The sequence below is a fragment of the Phacochoerus africanus genome, chromosome 11 (genome assembly GCF_016906955.1).
Source record: "Phacochoerus africanus isolate WHEZ1 chromosome 11, ROS_Pafr_v1, whole genome shotgun sequence".
NCBI lineage: Eukaryota > Metazoa > Chordata > Mammalia > Artiodactyla > Suidae > Phacochoerus > Phacochoerus africanus.
In genome coordinates this window covers 17,868,098-17,888,015 of record NC_062554.1, presented here as the reverse complement: position 1 = coordinate 17,888,015, position 19,918 = coordinate 17,868,098, and the positions used below count along the sequence as shown (strand labels likewise).

The 19,918-nt window shown below is 35.9% G+C and overlaps 1 protein-coding gene across 6 annotated transcripts in view; it reads left to right on the top strand.

Annotated features, from left to right (window-relative positions):
- Window positions 1-19,918, top strand: part of DLG2 (discs large MAGUK scaffold protein 2) — a 1,194,846-nt gene that overhangs the window by 568,358 nt on the left and 606,570 nt on the right. The window lies entirely within an intron of this gene.

Below are 19,918 nucleotides of genomic sequence, written 5' to 3'. Positions count from 1 at the left end.
GAGAATGTATATTCTGCTGATTTAGGATGGAATGTTCTATAAATATTAGTTAAGTCTATTTGGTCTAGGGTGTCATTTAAGTCCTGTGTCTCCTTGTTGATTTTCCATCTGGATAATCTGTCCATTGATATAATAGGGTGTTAAAGTCCTCCATTATTACTGTGTTGCTGTCAGTTTCTCCTTTTTTTTTCTTTTGTCCTTTTAGGGCTGCACCCATAACATATGGAGGTTCTCAGGCTAGGGGTCTAATTGGAGCTATTGCTGCCAGCCTATGCCGGAGCCACAGCAATGCCAGATCCAAGCCACATCTGTGACCTACACCACAGCTCACAGCAATACTGGATCCTTAACCAACTGAGTGAGGCCAGGGATCAAACCTGCAACCTCCTGGTTCCTAGTCATATTCATTTCTGCTGCGCCAAGACGAGAACTCCCAGTTTCTCCTTTTATATCTGTCAGCAGTTGCCTTGTATATTTAGATGCTTCTATGTTAGATGCACATATATTTACATTGTTATATCTTCTTCTTTGATTGGTCTTTCAATCATTATGTAGTGTTCTTCTTTGTCTCTTGTGATTTTCTTTATTTTAAAGTTGATTTTGTCTAAAATGAGTAGTATTGCTACTTCCACTTTAATTTGATTTCCATTTGCATGTAATATCTTCTCCCATCCCCTCACTTTCAATCTGTATGTGTCCTTAGGTCCAAAATGCGTCTCTTATAAACAGCATATGTATAGGTCTTGTTTTTGCATACATTCAGCTAGTCTGTGTCTTTGAGTTGGAGCATTTAATCCATTTACATTCATTATAATTATGGATAAGTATGTATTTATTGCCATTTTGTTAATTGTTTTGAATTTTTACATTGGGTCTTTTTTATTTCCCTTCCTCTTTTGTAGTCTTCTCTTGTGATTTACTGACTATCTTTAGTGTTGTGTTGTTGTGTTTGGATTACTTTTTCTTTTTTATGTGTGTTTCTACTATTCTTTTGGTTTGTTGTTCACTTTAGATTTGAATATAACCATCTATGTGTATACAGAATTGTTTTGGCCTGTAGTTCTCTTATTTTCAAATGTATTTTCAGTGTTTTTCATTTGTCTTCTCCTCTTCTTATGCTTGCTAGTTTTGATATCATATTTGTCAGTGGGTGATTTTCTACCTTTGTATTGTCTTTGTCTTTACCAGTGAGTTTTCTCATTTGAAATTTTCTTGTTTCTAATTGTGCCTTTTTTTTTTTCTGCTTATAGAAATTCTTTTAGTAGTTGTTGTAAAACTTGCTTGGAGTGCAGAATTCTCTTAGCTTTTGCTTGTCTGAAAAGCTTTTGATCTTTCCATCAAATCTAAAGGAGAGCCTTGCTGGGTTTAGTATTCTTGGTTCTAGATTTCTCCCTTTCATCACCTTAATTATATCTTGCCACTCCCTTCTAGCTTTCAGAGTGCAAATCTATAATGTAGTGAAATTCCTGGGCAGTGGACAAGGTTTCGTAGTCTACAAATTGAAGACAGACTGTCAAATAAGCCTGTAGACATTTGGCACATATAAGAATTATTCATTTTCTCAAGGAGTAAAAAAGAATCCAGCTTACCTAAAGACTGGGCAATTTTTGCCTTTGTCTTTAGATTAATCGAAGTTGAAATGAGTTCAGGCATCAAGCCAATTCTCTTCCTACTCCTCTCTTCTCAGCCAAAAAAAAAGAGTAGAAATTATGCTGCCTGTATCCTACTCATAAAAGGAAACAAATGTTCCAGTACAAAGTCAGTAGGAGGCATTTGATAGCAGATTAATTCTCTTTTCTTACATTGTACTTGGATTTATTCATAAACACACCCACACTTTTCAAGAAATGATCTTTCAGGTTCTAAGTAAGATCTTGTTAATAGGTAACCTAATAAGATGCTCAGGAATAGTACATGAATCTTTCTGTATAAAATACATGAATCTTTCCAAGCATCTTAAGAAGTGAAATACTTAGAGGTTTGTCCTGTTGTATTAAACTTGATATATATGTTTTTTTGAGTTAGATGAAAACTGTGTAAAAATGGGGCACATCTTTTTAAAAAAGGACTTCTGCATAACTTCTTTAATATATTTTTTTTAATCCTAGATATGACTATCAACTAAACAAATACACTCCTCTTTTATACAACAAGCTCAGTGTTTTTAAATGAATAAGTGATTGAATGAATGGAAGAATGAATAAATGCAATTGGGAATCTCTTCATTCATCCAGATGTCCTATACAAACTGGCTTTAAAAATGGGAACCATTCAGGCCTGCCATGAGAAGTGGTTATGGAAAGTGTTTCCCCTATGTAAGACTTCCTACTAGCGCTTTTAGGGGAGGCTTCTAAGATGTCTTGAGGTGACCTTTCAATGGGTTATGTGTAAATATGAAATTGTACTTCACTGTGACTTGTGTGTATGTGTCTATGTGTGTGTGTTAATATATATATACACACATATATATGAATATGTGTTTATATTATATTTATGAAATTTGCATATACATATATGAACTAGTATATACTTATGTGAATTTGGCAGATGAATACCTCATCTTCCCCTCTTTGCCATGTAGTTAAAATCTTTGGCATTATCCCAGGTTAGGAGAGCAGTAGACCCTTAGGCAGACATGCTACACATCCAACACTAAGTGGTATGAAATGGCCATATTTGGGTAACAAAGTTTTGTCTCTAAAATGCTATGCTATGCTTTGCTACCAAAGATTTGTGCCCTGACCTCTTAGAGAAGCTGCTGTTTTCAACTCAGCTTTAATTTTTTTCTGAGGTTGTCACTTTTGCCATCTGGTGGATGTACCTTCTGGGAGAGAAGGAGCTGCATGCACAAAAACTTTCAAGGAAGCATTATTGCATAATTTGCTTGAGGTCAAAGCCAATATTCTGGAAGTTGGTTCATCATTTATTGTGATGTGGCAGATATTAGAAGACTTTTTATAAACACAGTGTGCTTTTGAAGTGTATTCCCAAAGAATTGAAAGTGGCAGAATGTGGCAAGTCATGTTTATGCCTCAAGGAGAATTATTAACCTACCAAAAGTACAATGATAGACCAATGCTTTTTTGTCAGCTCTACTTGCCCTTGGATTTGAGTGTCTGAAAGATACTTTAGAGAATCAAAGAAGTAAATGGAAAATATCTTTTTTTTTTGCCTGAATCATAAAAATAAAATTTATTTCCACTGCAAAATAGAAGTAAATACCCCATATTTTTGCTTCTGCTTCTAAAAGGCTAAGTAAAGAACCAAAGAGATTTTTTTATATTGTAGTTAAGTACCTTCCAAAAGAAATATATACCTCTCTGTTGCATTCCAATTTATTTTATTTACTTTACCTTCACATGTAGAAACATTGTAGAGTTGATGCTGAGAATTAAATGTTTTATATTCCTAAATCCTTAGTCAAATATGTGTGCTTTAAAGAAGAATGATATAGGCAGAATTTCACTTCAATAGATGAGAGAAGACTCTAAAAGGAATATAAAGTAGATTTCAAGCCTCATTTTCTTTTAAAGTCTGATTGGATTCTGCCTGTGATTAGGGAGTTAAGGGGAAACCATTGAGGTGAATTAGTTCCTTCAGGCTTCTATTGGGAAAACTATTATTATAGTGCACCTCTTGATACAGCAGGAGGCTGAACAAGTTTTTTTTAATTCTGCAAAAGGTACACTGCTTAGTTTTTTGTTACCAGTAGAAGCAAGAATAAATAGAAGGAAACAGATATTTAAAATTCCATTTTAATGAATAACTATGATAAAGCCCATAAAGTGCTTAACATAGTAATGGTCAATAAAAACCATCAATTTGTCAATTATTCAACAAATACTTATCACATATTTACTATGTGCCCAAAAGGAAAATTAACATGGTTCCTTCATTATGAACCCAGTTTTTGTAATGTAATCTAAAAAGCAGCAGAATAAGATCAGTGTCACTGGGAGCACAAGAAAGTCTGTTTGAGCAAAAATAGAGTCACATAAGATTCACAGGACAGATGATGCTTGAGCTGAGTTTAAATAAATGATGATGGAATGATGGAATGGAGTTGTGAATGGCATGATTATAGTTGAGAGACCATAAGTAGAGTTAAAGGAGGAATGAATGGAGGCAGGAAGGGGCAAGAAGAAGAAAAAGGTAGATCATGAAAGGCTTTTATGGGCTCAGCAAAGGTTAACAGTATTTGAAAACTAAGAAAATACATTGTGTTTAGCACATTGTAAGACAGGATCATGAAAGAAGAGTTAAATAAACACAGCCTTGATTCTCAAAAAGCTCTGGTAAAAAAAAAAAATGATGTGTTAAGAATTATGAGGGAGTTCTTGTCGTGGCTCAGTCGTTGACGAATCCAACTAGGAACCATGACGTTGCAGGTTCCATCCCTGGCCTTTCTCAGTGGGTTGAGGATCCGGCATTGCTGTGATCTGTGGTGTGGGTTGCAGACACAGCTTGGATCCTGTGTTGCTGTGGTTGTGGTGTAGGCCAGCAGCTACAGCTCCAATTCAACCCCTAACCTGGGAACCTCCACATGCCATGGGAGCGGCCCAAGAAAATGGCAAGAAGACAAAAAAAAAAGTAAGAATTATGAAATGAGCTGGCCAATAAGAAGTAATATATGATTATTCTGTGCTAAATTGTGTGGTAGAGACTTTCCCACTCCAGCCTGGGGATCACCTCAGATCCTTTTCAACGCAGCACTCCAGGGAGTCTTCATAGTCTTTGGAATTAGCACAAGACATAAAAAATGTTTGCTATCCCATTTCAATACTGTGAAATAAAGTAACCATAATCTAGTTGAAAGAGTCAAGATTTAAGGTGAAAAATCCAGGTAGAAGACTGAGTCTCCCACTTAGTTCCTTTTCATTCATTTTGAATTCGTTCCTGCATTCATTCATCTCAGTAACTATTTTGGGGACATCAGTGATAGCACAAGGCTTTAAGGATGACAAAGATGAACCAAAAATAATTTCCCACCTTATGTTCTTAAAGGTTAGGATATGAGATAAAACAAATACACATATATTGCCAATATAAAGTAGGAAAGTGAGAAGCGTGTAAGGGAAAATGTAACCACCTGCTCTGGGACCTTAAAGAGGAAGTGGTTGCTTTCAGTTGAGGATTGAGGGGGTGTGACATCCAGCAAGACCTCCCAGAGCAAGTGACAGTTCAGGTCCTGGGCAGACAGAGTGCAAATACAAGGACAGGAAATGCATGTGAGCAAAGCTCCAAGGCTTATTAGGCCCTTTGACATACAGTGTGAGTGAGTGGAGTAGTGGAGTTGATTAGGGTGGCCCATAAGTGGAAGCCACCAGGGAGAAATGAGGGTTGAAAAACAAGGGGGAGTCTGGTCCTGAAGTGCCATGAATATTATGCTAGATAAATTTTGACTTTACTCTCCAGGCAGTAGGGAGCCAGTGAAAGTTTTATTTCTTCTCTGGCATTCATTTGACACATAAGATATACTGCCCTTTAGTGTCACTCCATGTCTGTATATCCTGCTTCCCCAGAAGATAGTAAGCTCTCTGATGTCAAAGACGTAAGTGTTACTTGTTTTGCACATAATAAGTGTTCAGATTGGTTTGGAGGAGGGATATAATTTTTGTTGAGTGTCTTTTATCTGTCAAACAATATTGGTTAGGTTTTTTTTTGTTTTTTTTACTTCATATAGATATATTTTAATTCTAGGAAACTTTTAAAATAAAGCATAATAGGACGAATATGGCATTAGAGATGTGACAATGTAAAATGAGAAACTCCACTATTATTACTGAGACATATGATTAAGTAATCATTCAATGTGTATCTATCTGGCAGATTTCAGGTCACAGTTTCTGGCATCTCAGCCATGTGAAGTGAACAAGGCAGCCAATGTTATTGTCATTGTGTGAATAAAAATACTGACGCTCAGGGAGTTTGGGTGATACAGCACAGCCAAGTAATACCAAGCAATATTTTTAAATACTTTTAGAATTAAAAGTATTTCTGGTGTTATTGAGAAAGCTGCATCAAGGACAAATGCTCATCCTGAGAAGTATTCTTGAAGATCCTATCCAGCATTTCCCTCAAAGATGTGCACGTGTTAAGTAAGCCAGAACAAAGAGGCTCATTTTAGAATGGGTCATTGTTCCTTGCAATGCTTATTAGATTGTTAGATTGACATAAATGTCTATAAAAATGGACTTTATAAGGATATTTACTTAAGAAGAACCCACAGGAACAGAAACTACAAAGCCAATGGTATTGTTTTACATAAATCATTAAGATGCTAGGAGTCTCCTCTTGGAGTTTCGACGAGTTGAAAATGATGGTGTGCCCTACAGAAAAGCAAACTTGTAGTGAAGGCACTCTTCTTCCTTTACCTTACCCTCTACTCCCCTCCCCCAATCTTTTACTTTGAAATCATTTTCAAATGTACAGAGAAAGTGAAAGAAAATTCTTGTGATAGCCTGTATCCCAACCCGTGTGTGAACTATTTGTAAATTTGACGCAGATATTATAACATTTCACTTTTTTTTACAAAATGACAAAAATCCCTGTATTTTTTTTTACTTTTTCTACTTTATTTTTTCAATTTAACTTATTTGATATCAAAGTATACTTGATTTACAATATTATGTTAGTTTTAGGTGTATCACAAGGTGATTCAGTTATACATATACATTTATTCATTCTTCTTCAGATTCTTTTCCCATACAAGTTATTAGAGAATATTGAGTAGAGTTCCCTCTGCTATACAATAGGTCCTATTGATTATATATAGAGCAGTGTGTATATGTTAATCCCAATATTGGATGTTTTCATTTTTTCTTTTGTTTTGGGGGCCACACTTGTGCCATATGGAAGTTCCAAGGCTAGGGGTCAGATCGTAGCTGCAGCTGCTGGCCTATGCCACAGCCACAGCATCCCCAGATCCAAGCCATGTCTTTGACCTACACCATAGCTCACAGCAATGCTAGTTCCTTAACCCACTGAGTGGGGCCAGCTGTTGAACCTGTATCCTTATGGATACTAGTCAGTTGCATTACCACTGAACCACAATGGGAAATCCACCAATACTGGATGTTTTTACACATGAAAACATCATTCTTTGCCAACAGTCTAACAATCGCTGTTTTTAAATGAAGAAACTTCAATAACAAGAATATATTGTATAATGAGGGAATGATAGCCATTATAAGAACTTTTAATGGAGTATAATCTGTAAAAATACTGAATCACTATGCTGTACACCTGAAACTACACCTTAATAAAAAAAAATGAAATGACAAAACTGAGATTCAGCGAAGTTAAGGTACTAGCCCCAAACCACATGCTTGATAAGTAAATCCAGGGATCAAACCCAAGTCTGTTTGCTCTAAAACTTGCATTCTTTCCACTGCATTACAGAATCTCATTTGTTGATTGGGTTACTCATTTCTTAAACATATATTTCTTGAATGCCTATTTATGTGCCTGGCACTTTTCTAGAACCAAAAATATTATACAGTGGAAAACATGACAGAAGAGTTCCTGCCTCCTGGAGGTTACACTCTAGTAAGGGAGTTAGATAATAAATAAAATAAATTCATATGTGATGAACGATATGATGAAAGTAACAGGGTGATAAGGTAGGAAGTGACGTCAGTGATGTTGGGTTGTGGGGGAGGAGTCTGTTTGTGGTCAGGGCAGCCTCCTATGAAGTGGTAACGCTTGAGCAGATAAAGGGATGTAAAAATCCTAGAGGTAGATATAAATGAGAACATAATGCTTCCGAAGCAGAAATGAACTTGAAATATTGGAGGACCACACAGGGGTCATGATGGTTGGAGCCTGATGAGGGAGAAGAAAGGTAGCGCAAGAGAATCCAAACAAGTATTCGTGGCTTAAAATTCTTCTGCCCTCGACAAAATCTATAGGATTTATATATTAACACATATCCTCAGGATTGCAAAGAAAGCAAAAGCACCCCAAGTAGAATGGAGTACACACAGCCTGCCTGTCCCTACTCCCACCTCCCTCTCCCAGTATATACCTATGAGGGAAGATCTTGTCCATTTGCACCAGGAAATATTTCTGATTCCTGAGTCTAGGTTTTATGGGCAGTGCTATGAAGTTAAGGTCTTTTGGATACCAATGAATATATTTTGAGATCAGTAACAGTGGGCTAGCAGAGTTTGAACTTCTGACCCAAAGAGATGCAAATTTCAGCATAGCTCTGAAATATATACATGTCTTTTAGTAAAGGACACCAACTCTGCAAATAGCATTGCCTTAAAAGAAATGTAAAAGGGTTTTGGAATCTTTACCAATTATAATGGTTTATGTATTTGTCAAATGGAATAAAAATGTTTGCTATAGACTTAACATAGCTTCAAGAAGGCTTTGCCTAATAATTTGCTTGGTGTAAGGATGTGAAGTCACACCAGGCAAAGGGGACCATGTGTTCCAGGTTTTGAATGGATAGCTCATGAGTGTTTTTAAAATCTCACTACAGCTGCGGAAAAGCACATCATGTTGAAATTCCTTCCACTTCAGGAGTTGGTCTTTTATACCATGTCCTGAGTCAGTGAATAATGTTATTAATTTGATAAGTATTAAACTATGATTTACCTATGTCTTCGTTCCCTTCCTTAAGTACTCTGCATTGTCATCTCCTTAGGTTCTCTTCAAATTAGGAAAATATGTATAAGAATCAAGTTTGATTTTGAGATGTTATAATACTAACCTTTTGAGCAGTTGAATAGAAGACTTATTGGTAATTTTTGAGCCCTTATAGTATATCATGTTAAGTACTTTCTGAGAATGATCTCATACACTATTTACTATTGCATTTCTTAAACATTTTCATCTCAGGACCCCTTTTTACTCAAAATTAATGAGGACTCCTATATTTATATGCATTTTATCTATCAATATATATCATATTAAAGATTAAAACTGAGCACTTAAAAATACTTATCCATTAATTTATAAATAGCAATAATAAATTTATTACATGTTAACATAAGTACTTTTTTTTTTGTCTTTTTGCTATTTCTTGGGCCGCTCCCGTGGCATATGGAGGTTCCCAGGCAAGGGGTCGAATCGGAGCTGTAGCCACCGGCCTACCCAGAGCCACAGCAATGCAGGATCTGAGCCGCGTCTGCAACCTACACCACAGCTCACAGCAACGCCAGATCCTTAACTCACTGAGCAAGGGCAGGGACCGAACCTGCAACCTCATGGTTCCTAGTCGGATTCGTTAACCACTGCGCCACGACAGGAACTCCGCAACTTTTTATTTAAAATAGTATTATTCAAAGCAAAAGCAAAAAAAATTAGCAATATGGTCACTGGCCTGGTAACTCCCTATGCCACAGGTTGGCCAAAAAAGGAAAAAAATTAAAAAAGATTAGCAAGAACACTGGCATTATTTTATATCTTTCAAATCTCTATGTCTGGCTTAATATAATATATCTGAATTAACCTCACCTATACTTAATCTTTTGTGCATGTTTTAGTCAAAGTAAATGAGGAAAAATATGGTTATTTCACACATATGAATGGAGGAAGGTGAAATGTTTTCATACTCTTTTCAGAGAAGTATTTTTTTATACTATGAGTATTCTTCTTTTATACTATGCCAAAACTTGACAAAAGATATTTTTAAGAAATTAGTTTCAATGTGGAATCTGAAACCCTATCAATGAGCTTTTTGTACTATTTTAAAATAAAATTAATTCATCTATCTTAAACCTTAAATGGAACTTTTACTCATATATAGGTGTCTAATATCATGTATTAGTTGGAAAATACTGGTTTACTGAGTTATACAGATCATCAAAATGTTGACGTTTTTCATTATACAATGCCAAAAAATCCTGTTTGTCACAATTGTGTCCCATCCCATCAGAAATGTCTTCAAGTCTTGGGAAGCTGTCGTACTCATGGTGGCATATGCTTAAAAACTCAAATTTCATAATTAACAACAAATACTATCAGTTGTGCTCTTGAAAAAACAAACTCACTTTATCAGTTTTCAGGAAAGCTTTTGCCAAATACTCAAACTGAATAATCAAGGTTGTATGCAGTCATTTTTTCTCAAGTAAAAATGATAATCAATAAAAATGTGGTTAGTTTAGCTTGCAACTCAAATGACTGCACATTTTTTTCTTGAGAAAACCATAAGCAGCACATAGAAGTGCTTTAAGCATACCTCTCATTTCATCAAATAGAATAGTGTAATATTGTGGACTTGAAAGTAATGAGTCTATAAAATTAATAATTTTCACTGTTTCATCAAAGACAGTTCTTAAATAAAAGTGCCTTTTTGTTTTTATTGTAAATGTCTATTTAGTGAAGAATCCAATGATTACTACTACATTTTGGTACCATTACTTTGTTTTATGCTGAGGTACCAACAGTTATACCCACTGTTGCTTTTGTACCACCAATGCAAAGGTAAACACAGTGAGAAAGACAAATAACATCTTGTTATTATGAAAATGCTTTTGATCTTGAAGACACTTTGAGTACTGCTAGTTTATAAACAACACAAAAGCTGTTATTACTCCTTTTTTTCGGATGAAGCTATACTTCAGAGAACTCAAAAGAATTGTTCAAGCCCATAGGCCAAGAAGTGGTAGAGTTAGGATCTAAACATAGCAGCAATGATTCTGGAGCCTGGTTTTTTAATCCATTCCAAGAGAGTGGTACTTAATAGTGATAGCAAGTGCCCATTTCCATCCCTCTTGGCCTGGTCAGGATTGGTAGATGCAGGGGTAAGTGTTGAAGGCTTGTTAAATCAAAGTCACAGTTATTCTCAAGTTACCACTTCAAAGGAAAGTTACTTTTAAGGGACATAAGTTTTCGGCTATAGCAAGTGAGCACCTAAAGTACAGCCAGGAAATAGTAGAAAGAAAGAATAAATGTACACTGCCAGAAGAAAGAAACAGTCTAAAGAATTATCCCTTTAAAGCAATCCTCATGGTTCAGTAAAGAGTGAAGAGATTATTTTGTTCAACAGTTGGTGGTTTTCAAAGATTTGGAATAGAAAACAGAAAATCTGTTGAGGGAAATTGGGAAAATTATACTTTTGAAATACAATGAATCAAAAGTAATTGTGTATATTGTGTATAAAGTGATCATCCCCAGACACTGGGATTTTGCAATATCCTCGGCAATAGGAAATAAGGACATTAGCTAGGATAGAGGCAGTGGGAAGAGAAATAAGAGAATGCAAACGAGATGCTCAAGAGATAAAATGAACAATACTTGGTGAATGATGGATGAGAAGGCCTTGGGAGAGGAAGACTCAAAGATAAATTTGAACTGTTGTGCCACAACCATGCTCTTCCCCCATATATGACATATCTCCCCAACTAGATTGTAAACTCCTTCAGAAGTAGAACCATGTCTTTTATTTTATTTTTTTGTTCACAGAATGTGATACAATGTTGAGCACATAGTAAGTACTCAAATAAATGAATAGAGAAGTAATTAGGTGACTTAACTTTTAGCCTTCTTATATTAAAACCAAATTAACTCCCTTTAACTTCTTCAATTTATTTTTCCTTATTAGCTCATTCATGCAAATTATTTAGGGTAGTCTTCAGTTTATTTTAATTCAGCAAACATTTACTGAACATTTGCTCTCTCCAGCAATTGGATTGCAAATGTAGTACCCCTGTTCTCCAGCTGCTAAAAATCTAGAGGAAGAGAAACACATATACAAATAACTTTACGGGTTGATCCTTGGTCCAGGAACTTCCATGTGGCATGGGTGCAGCCAAATAAATAAATAAATAAATAAATAACACTATCACTTTATCTAAAGGGTGAGATGAAGTGAACCTGGTAATGAAGAAAAGGAATCCCTTTCCCAACCTGAGCGGAGTTATACTATCTAAAAGGCAAACTTTTATTTGTTCTTAACGAGTATGTGCATGTGTTCATAGTATGATATATTTATAAGGAAAAATTAATGACAGATTTTCTCAAAACTAAGAGAATTCTATAATTCTTATGTCCATAAGCAATAATAACATGTTGGTGAACACATCTTCAGTTTTTTTCTATGAATATATATTGCAAAGCAAGATCAAGGTTTAAATCCTATATTGTCTTTTATCTTCTTTTCCTAGTGAGGTACTGTAAAGATCTTTTTGTCCAATTATGCCATTGTAGTCCTTGGTGTGGCTATAGCACATATATTGAACCAGTACCTATGGTGGAACTCAGAGAATCTGGACCCCCTTCTCATTTCTCCTTTTTTGGGTTTTGTTTCCTATGCACTTCCCTCTCCTGTACCTTCAATCTCCCTTTCCATGGGCTTCTTCCCCTTAGTCCGAAGACATGCTAAGTCCCCTCCCTGCCATCCTTTGAAATTTTTCTACTACCCGCCTTCTTCTTATCAGTTACTACCATGTATCTCCCTTAAGAACAGAACTCTCACAAAAACAATAACCTTCCTTCAGTATACACACCCTCATACTTCTCAGAAGTTTTTGATCTACTATAATCTGGCAGTCTCTTTCTACCTGTTTGCTGAAAGTGTTTCCTCTCCATTATCCCCTCAAAACACTTTACCCCAAACAGTTACCAATCCCCAAATTCAGATATCATGATAGCTCTTCTATGCAGCCTCTTCCAGAAAAATGCAATTTGGTCAAACAAACTTGGGGACATCCTAAATGCAACTCCTAGGAGTTGAAAACTCAGTGAAAGGCTTCTCTTATTCCTAGGCTAAGACCTTTAGCCAAAGATACATGGATCATTAGCATGCTTAGTAAAAGAACAAAAGGAAAATATGAAGGGGAAAATTTTTTTTTGTTATTAATTGTAAGCAGCAATAGTTAGAAATGCATGTGTTGTACTCACATTTTTATACCCTAATAAAAGGCCTGAGGCCATTCATCTTTTGATATTACAGCATGTTATAGAAGATGGATGAGACAAAGACTTTGATTTTCAACAGATAATATCTATGAAAAAGATATCTTTTTATTCTCTGTGTCATTCCAGACTTACTACCTAAAATAAAATTACTTTCAGGACAATTTAAAAAAAAATATTTGCTGACTTACAGGCCTTTCTATCAAGGAATGTTTTTTTCCTGGCATGTAAGCTACAAAATTCTTTATTTTAATGTTATCTGTTTTAACTTTAAAAACACCTTTATTCTACCTATTTATTTTGTTTACCACTCTATTATATTTGCTGATCAGTAGTCAAGTTGTGCACTAGTAATTTTCAATCTAGGTGCATGTCAAATTTGCAGATTAGAGGCTGAAGCATAATTATATACTTGAAAATAACATATATATTATTTTGTAGTATAAATTATAGTAAATAAAAATAAACCAATGTCTTTGCTGGAGCAGAGATGCACACAGTAGTAGTGTATATGAATATTCTTGGCAGGGAGTGAAAGAAACATATAGATCTTCGTGAAATGAGGGGAATGAACAGAAATCTTGGGGTTGGTTTGGTAAGAAGATATACAAAAATCCAGTGTATCGAAACAGACCGTGGGAGTTCTCCAGTGGTTCAACAGGTTAAGGATCTGGCATTGTCACTGCTATGGCTCTGGTTATTGCTATGGTGCACATGGGCTTGATATCCCTGTCCCAGGAACTTCTGCATGCCATGGGCACAGCCAAGAAAAACAAAAACAAAAACAGGCAGTGGATATATTTTTTTAAATTTTACTGAACGTAATTGCTTTACAATGTTGTGTCAATTTATGCTATACAGTGAGTGACTCAGCCATAAATATACACATATCCATTTCCATATACGTTATCACAGAACATTGAGTAGACTTCACTGTGCTGTAGAGCAGATCCCTGTTGATCATCCATTCTGTATATGAAAGTGTGCATTCGGCATTCCCAAACCTCTGATCCATCCCTCCTCCTCCCACCCTACCCCTTTCATAATCAAATATTTGCTTCAAAGTCTGAGTCTGTTTCTGTTTTGTTAATAAGTTTACTTGTATCATTTTTTAATTCCACATATGAATGATTTAATATGATGTTTGTCTTTGACTTATTTCAGTTGGTGTAATAATCCTTAGATCTATCCACATTGCTGAAAATGGCATTATTTCATTCTTTTTATGGCTTATTAATATTTTACGGTATATTTGTACCACATCTTTTTATCCATTCATCTCTTGATGGACATTTGGGATGCTTCCATGTCTTGGCTGTTGTGAATAGTGCCAGAGTGAATGCTGAGGTGCATGCATCTTTTCAAATTATGGTTTTCTCCAAATAGGTGCCCAGGAGTGGGATTGCTGGATCATGTGGTAGTTCTCTTTTTAGTTTTTTTGAGGAAACTCCATATTATCTTTCATAGTGGTTGTACCAATTTACATTCCTACTAACAGTGTGGGAGGGTTCCCTTTTCTCTGCATCCTCTCTAAGATTTATTAATTGTAGGCTTTTTGGTAATGGCCATTTTGACCAGTGTGAGGTGATACCTCATTGTAATTTTAATTTGCATTTCTGTAGTAATTAATGATGTTGAGTATATTTTCATATGTTTTTTGGCCATCTGTCTGTCTTTGCAGAAATGTCTGTTTAGACCTTCTGCCCATTTTTTTGATTAGGTTTTTTTTTTTTAATATTGAGCTGCATGAGCTGTTTTATATTTTGGAGATTAATCCCTTGTCAGTCACTTCATATGCAACTATTTTCTCCCATTCTGGGGATTGTCGTTTTGTTTTGTTTATGGTTTCCTTTGCTGTGCAAAAGCTTTTGAGTTTAATTAGGTCCCATTTTTTATTTTATTTTATTTTATTTTATTTTATTTTATTTTTTTGTCTTTTCTAGGGCTGCTTCCTGCAGCATATGGAGGTTCCCAGGCTAGGGGTCTAATCTACACCACAGCTCACGGCAACACCGGATCCTTAACCCACAGAGGAAGGCCAGGGATCGAACGCGCAACCTCATGGTTCCTGGTCAGATTCATTACCCACTGAGCCACGGCGGGAACTCCCCATTTTTTATTTTTGTTTTTAATTTTCATTACTTTAGGAGGTAGAACTTAGAAGATATTGCTGTGATTTATGTCAAAGAGTGTGGGTGTTGAAAGGTTAAAAAATACTGCTTGAGTCCTTCTTTAACTAGCTCTTATTCACCTAACAATTCTTAATAGTACCTACCTAACCATTCCTTCTCCCACTTTCAGAATTCGTAGCTAAATCATCTTTACTAAGAGAAATAACATATAATAAAATTGTAGGTTAAAATTAGTCAGCAAGCTCTTGTTGAATAATGAATAAAGGTAGGAATAAAGGGATACATTGTCTAACTTCTCATCACCCTTATTGCCTTCATGTTTATAAAGACCCTGTTGACAGTGCTGTGTCAAACCAAAGGAAATACACCAGCGATTGATCATCACTCGTGTGACAGGATCCATGCTTAGCCCTCTGCTAGTACACATGTCATTTACTTTCATCTTTCTAAAAATTCTGTGAAGTAGTTACTATTACATACATTTTACAGAACCAGAGTCAAAGTTATGAAATGTACCTAACGTCAAACATGTAGCATGAGCAAAGCTGGGACTCAAACCCAGGTCTAAATGGTTCAAGTATAAATCTTTGAATATTTTTATAATACTGATAGGAATGGTTTAGACCTTTTTCAAAAAAAATTTAGAAAGCTTTCTTACTGCTATTGTTTTTATTATTTCCTTAACATAAAATTATTTTTTAACTCAGAAGAGGTGGAATGATATAACAGGAAAAAAGTTGGTATTGGGAGCCTAAAAAATCCTGTCAGAATCTGAATTCCACTGTTTGCTTGCTTTCTATCTTTAGGTAAGTTAGTTCACTCTTCTCAGCCTCAGGGTTTTTGTTTTTATTTGTTTTTATTTTTAAAAGGGAAAATACTATCTACCAGATTTTAAGATGCCTCGCTCAGTGTTTAGCATTTTTAAAAAATGCAATAAATATTAGTTCCCTTGAGGACATTTTTAATATTTAACTAAGAGCTTTATATTTTTTTTTAAAAGACTCTCTTTTAGGTAGTTTGAAGTATTACTTAAGCAATTTTACTATTACTAATTAGTAATTAATAATTTTCTTATTTAAAAAAGTAATTTTTAATATTTTAGTGGTAATTGTACTATAGTTAAAATTTCATACACTTTTTTCCCTCTCACATTTGTATAATGAACATTTCCATTGTCATTAAAATCACTACGGTTTTAATGGCTCCAAAATATTCCCATATTCAGATGGACATACCACAGTATTTTTAACCATTTCTCCATTGTTTGGATGCTTCTGAGTTGTTTTTGTTTTGTTTTTAAAAGAAGAATCATTATATTTCTACAGAGCTTTGACCACAAATTTTTGCACACATCTCTGATTCTTTAGGATAAATTCCTAGAATTGAATTACCAGATGAAGTAGTATTTTAAAATAGGAACTTAACTTCTGAAAACCAAAGGAATTTTTTTTCAATAGAATATTCCATGAGTGCATATGATTATGATATCACTTTATTTTCTTCTTTTTTGGAACCTCATTTTGGGGATAATTTTCTGTTTGAGAACATTGTTTTAGTGAAAGATGATTTTTCTAATAATATTGTATTTGTATTTGCAACTATCAATTAAATGTTAAGTTGTCTTTTCTTTTGCTCATTTTTTTGTTTGTTTTTATTCTAAGAGGAAATGGAGTGTAGTACATGAAAGAGAAAGTGCCTTTTGGCAAGGCAATGGGCTTCTGCTCCTGGGGGAGAGTCAGCCAATGTGGAGGACAAAGAGCCAGGAGAAAGAATGGTCCATGCCAGCCACATTCTCAGGTGTGGAACTGGCCCAACTGCAAGGAAATAGCATCCCACCCAGAACTCTGTGCAAAGGCTGCTCTCACCAGCATGGCACCTTGCAGTTTCCATTGACTTGTGTCAAGTATCAACACTCAGTTAATTACTCACAATTTTCAGGATCCAAGTGTGTCAGCCAGGGGTCTGCCTATTTTGCATGAGCAATGGCTGCTCAGAGGAGAGAGGTTCTGGGGTCTGCCCTTGCAGCTGACTGGTTCTGGGATGATTGTCAGGGGACTGAAGTCATTAAGCCATGGAGAACAGCAGGCAGTAATTTCACTGCTGCTGTTTCTCTCTCCCTCTCTCTCCACTGAATGTTGCTGGCTACTAGCAAAGGCCTGGAAGGGAAGGCTGGGAGAAAACAGTAGGGAGAGAAGAGAAAGCACTTTAAATCATTTCCTTAACTGAATGCAGATGAACCACTTCTAAGGAATCACGTGACTGGCCAGGCCCAGCTGGCAGACTGGTTTTAGTTGAAACACAGAAGCTTTGGGAATCCTTGGGACGTTAACACAGGCCCAGTTTTACTCTGTTTCTACCTACTGTTCATTGTGGATTTACTCATTCTTTTCCTCAGAGTGGATTTGAGCGTAGGGGAATATGTATTAGTAAATGTCAGAGCCACCATATTCTCCATATTAGAGTTAATTCCAAAAACAAAAGTTAAATGTTGCTAGATTGTCATCAAAGCCTATTATTTCAAAGATCTGTGAATTCATAAAATAAGTTAAAAATACAGCCGTGACCCACTTCCCCCTTAAAGTTTCCTATAGCATTCCTTTTTTATTTTCCCCTACCGCCAAGAAGCCATCCTCCTGGAAATCTAGCCTGAGATCCAGAAGACTCCTTTGAAGTCATCCAATTTAACCTCTCAGTAAATGTTTGGGTCCCTCATGTCCAGAGCCTACTCAGCTGTCCACTGAGTGAGGGTCTACCCTCCCTTGCACAGCTCCCTATTCTCAATTTGAATAGCTGTGTCTCATCCTCCATCCCCAGCTAAGCCACAATTTGGATGCCTGGGCTTTCCTTCTTTATTCTTGGAGCCATACAGAACAGAATGGCTTCTACTTTTATATTTCCTAAGACATCGTGGATTTTTAGTGTGTCCTTTCCATGTCTTCCCTTTAGAACTTGAATATTCTCAATAAATTTGTTTGTCTGCTTATGTATTCATCAGATATTTAGCAAGATATCCTATGTGCCACACAAGGCACCAGGAAACCAAGATGAATATTATACAGTTCCTGCCTTCCATAACGTCGGTTTGAAGGAAAGATAACACTTGTAAATATATAATTTCAAAATAACACAGTGTGTGACATAGGTAAGCATAGAAATCTACAAAAACTCAAGGGAGGAGCAACTTACCCAAGGAAGAAGAGGGGTGGTGGTCATTTGACCCTTCCCAGAGCAGATGCCACCTGGGCCCTCAAGAGGGTTGGGAAGTTTCTGGTAGAGAAAACAGCATACGTAAAGGCCAAGAGATGAGCTATATAGACTGTGAGGAAAGGAGCCAGCTGTTCAGTCCAGTGTTCTGGGAGCTAAAATATAAAGCTAGAAATCAAAGAGATGGAGTTAAGAGCCAGATCATGAATACTTCTCTCAAATGACAAAGTTTTGAGTGCCCTCTCTGAAAATGTTGATATTATCAGGAGAAAGCATTGGGCTATCTCCCAATCTCTGCTTGCCTCCTTCCCTACTCCCATTAATGAAGAAATTATTATCCTTGAGGTGCCAAATTCTAAAAAGACCAAGATATTCCAGTTGATGTTCTCGGGAGCTAGACCCAAATTGCATTGAAGACACTCATCTTCCTACCCTTTCCTTCTAAAACCCAAGATCCTATATAAACTGCCTCATAAATCCCCTAAACATTGTCTTGGTGGCTATATACATGACAGTGTATTGAGGTTGTATAGTTCAAGGGCACTGATCACCAAATGCCAAACGATCACTACCTTTTCTGCTCTGCCTTGAATTCCATGAAGGCAGAAATCACCTGTTCTTAATCCCTATAGCCTTAGCTTCCAGACAATCACACAGGAGATATTCACACAATACCAGTGTAGTCCTCTGGTGTCAGTAGGTATTTAAAACCAAAGATGGAGTCACATACATTCTACTCTGAAGAACGTCATGATCAAGACTCATCAATTTCTCCTTGCTTTCTCCATTCAGACATAGTGTCTGTTTCTTGGATCTGGCATATCCTTTCTCGCTTCAGGGATTCACATAGGTTCTTTCCTCTGCCTAGAATGTTCTGTCCTCCTCTCCAACTCTCACCATGATCCCCTTAAAAGTAACTAACTGCTCTTCATCCTCAGGAAACATCCCTATGTTTAACTCTCCTGCTAATGACTCCATTTTCACCTGCCCTTCACATGCCTCATAAACTGACAGATTCACTGCTGTAGCTCCAGGGCTTAACCCAGTGCCAGGCACAAGGCTGGTGTTTAATAAAAAATAAACTCACTGTTTGACTACTACTAAGTAATATCTCTGTTCCATGGACATTGGAATTTTCAAAGAATAATCAGATTTAGAGAGGAGTCAAAAGTACAAAGACATGGGATTTTAGCAACTGTGGTTGAATTATTAACTTCAGCTTTGCAGTGTACAATTGTAAAAACAACCCTCTGAAATACAGTTTTATTAATTCAGTCAATAAAAATTGATAAGCATTACCTCAACATTTTCAGTGGTAGTATAACTGTCAACTTATAGTTGATCTTATCTTAACGTTGAACTTTTCTGACTGATTGAGTGCCCTAATTAATTTTTCTGGATTAACTACTAAATTCTTATTTCTTATCTCTTTTTACCCAAGAGCAGAACTTAATCAAGTGATCATAAATTTAGTAAGCTAAATTTGTTGTAAGAGTATATCAAGAAATTAAATATTCAGTGACAGGGGACTGGTTAAATAAATGACTTCGGTGAAATATTATTTAGTCATTTAAATGGATAATTATAAAGATTATCTAGCTGTGTGGAAATGGCTTACACTATAATGTGAATAACAAAAAAAGAATAGAACATAATATGGAAACATAATGGAAATTAAAAGAATGTGAAAATAAGAAATAAGTAAGATGGCTGTG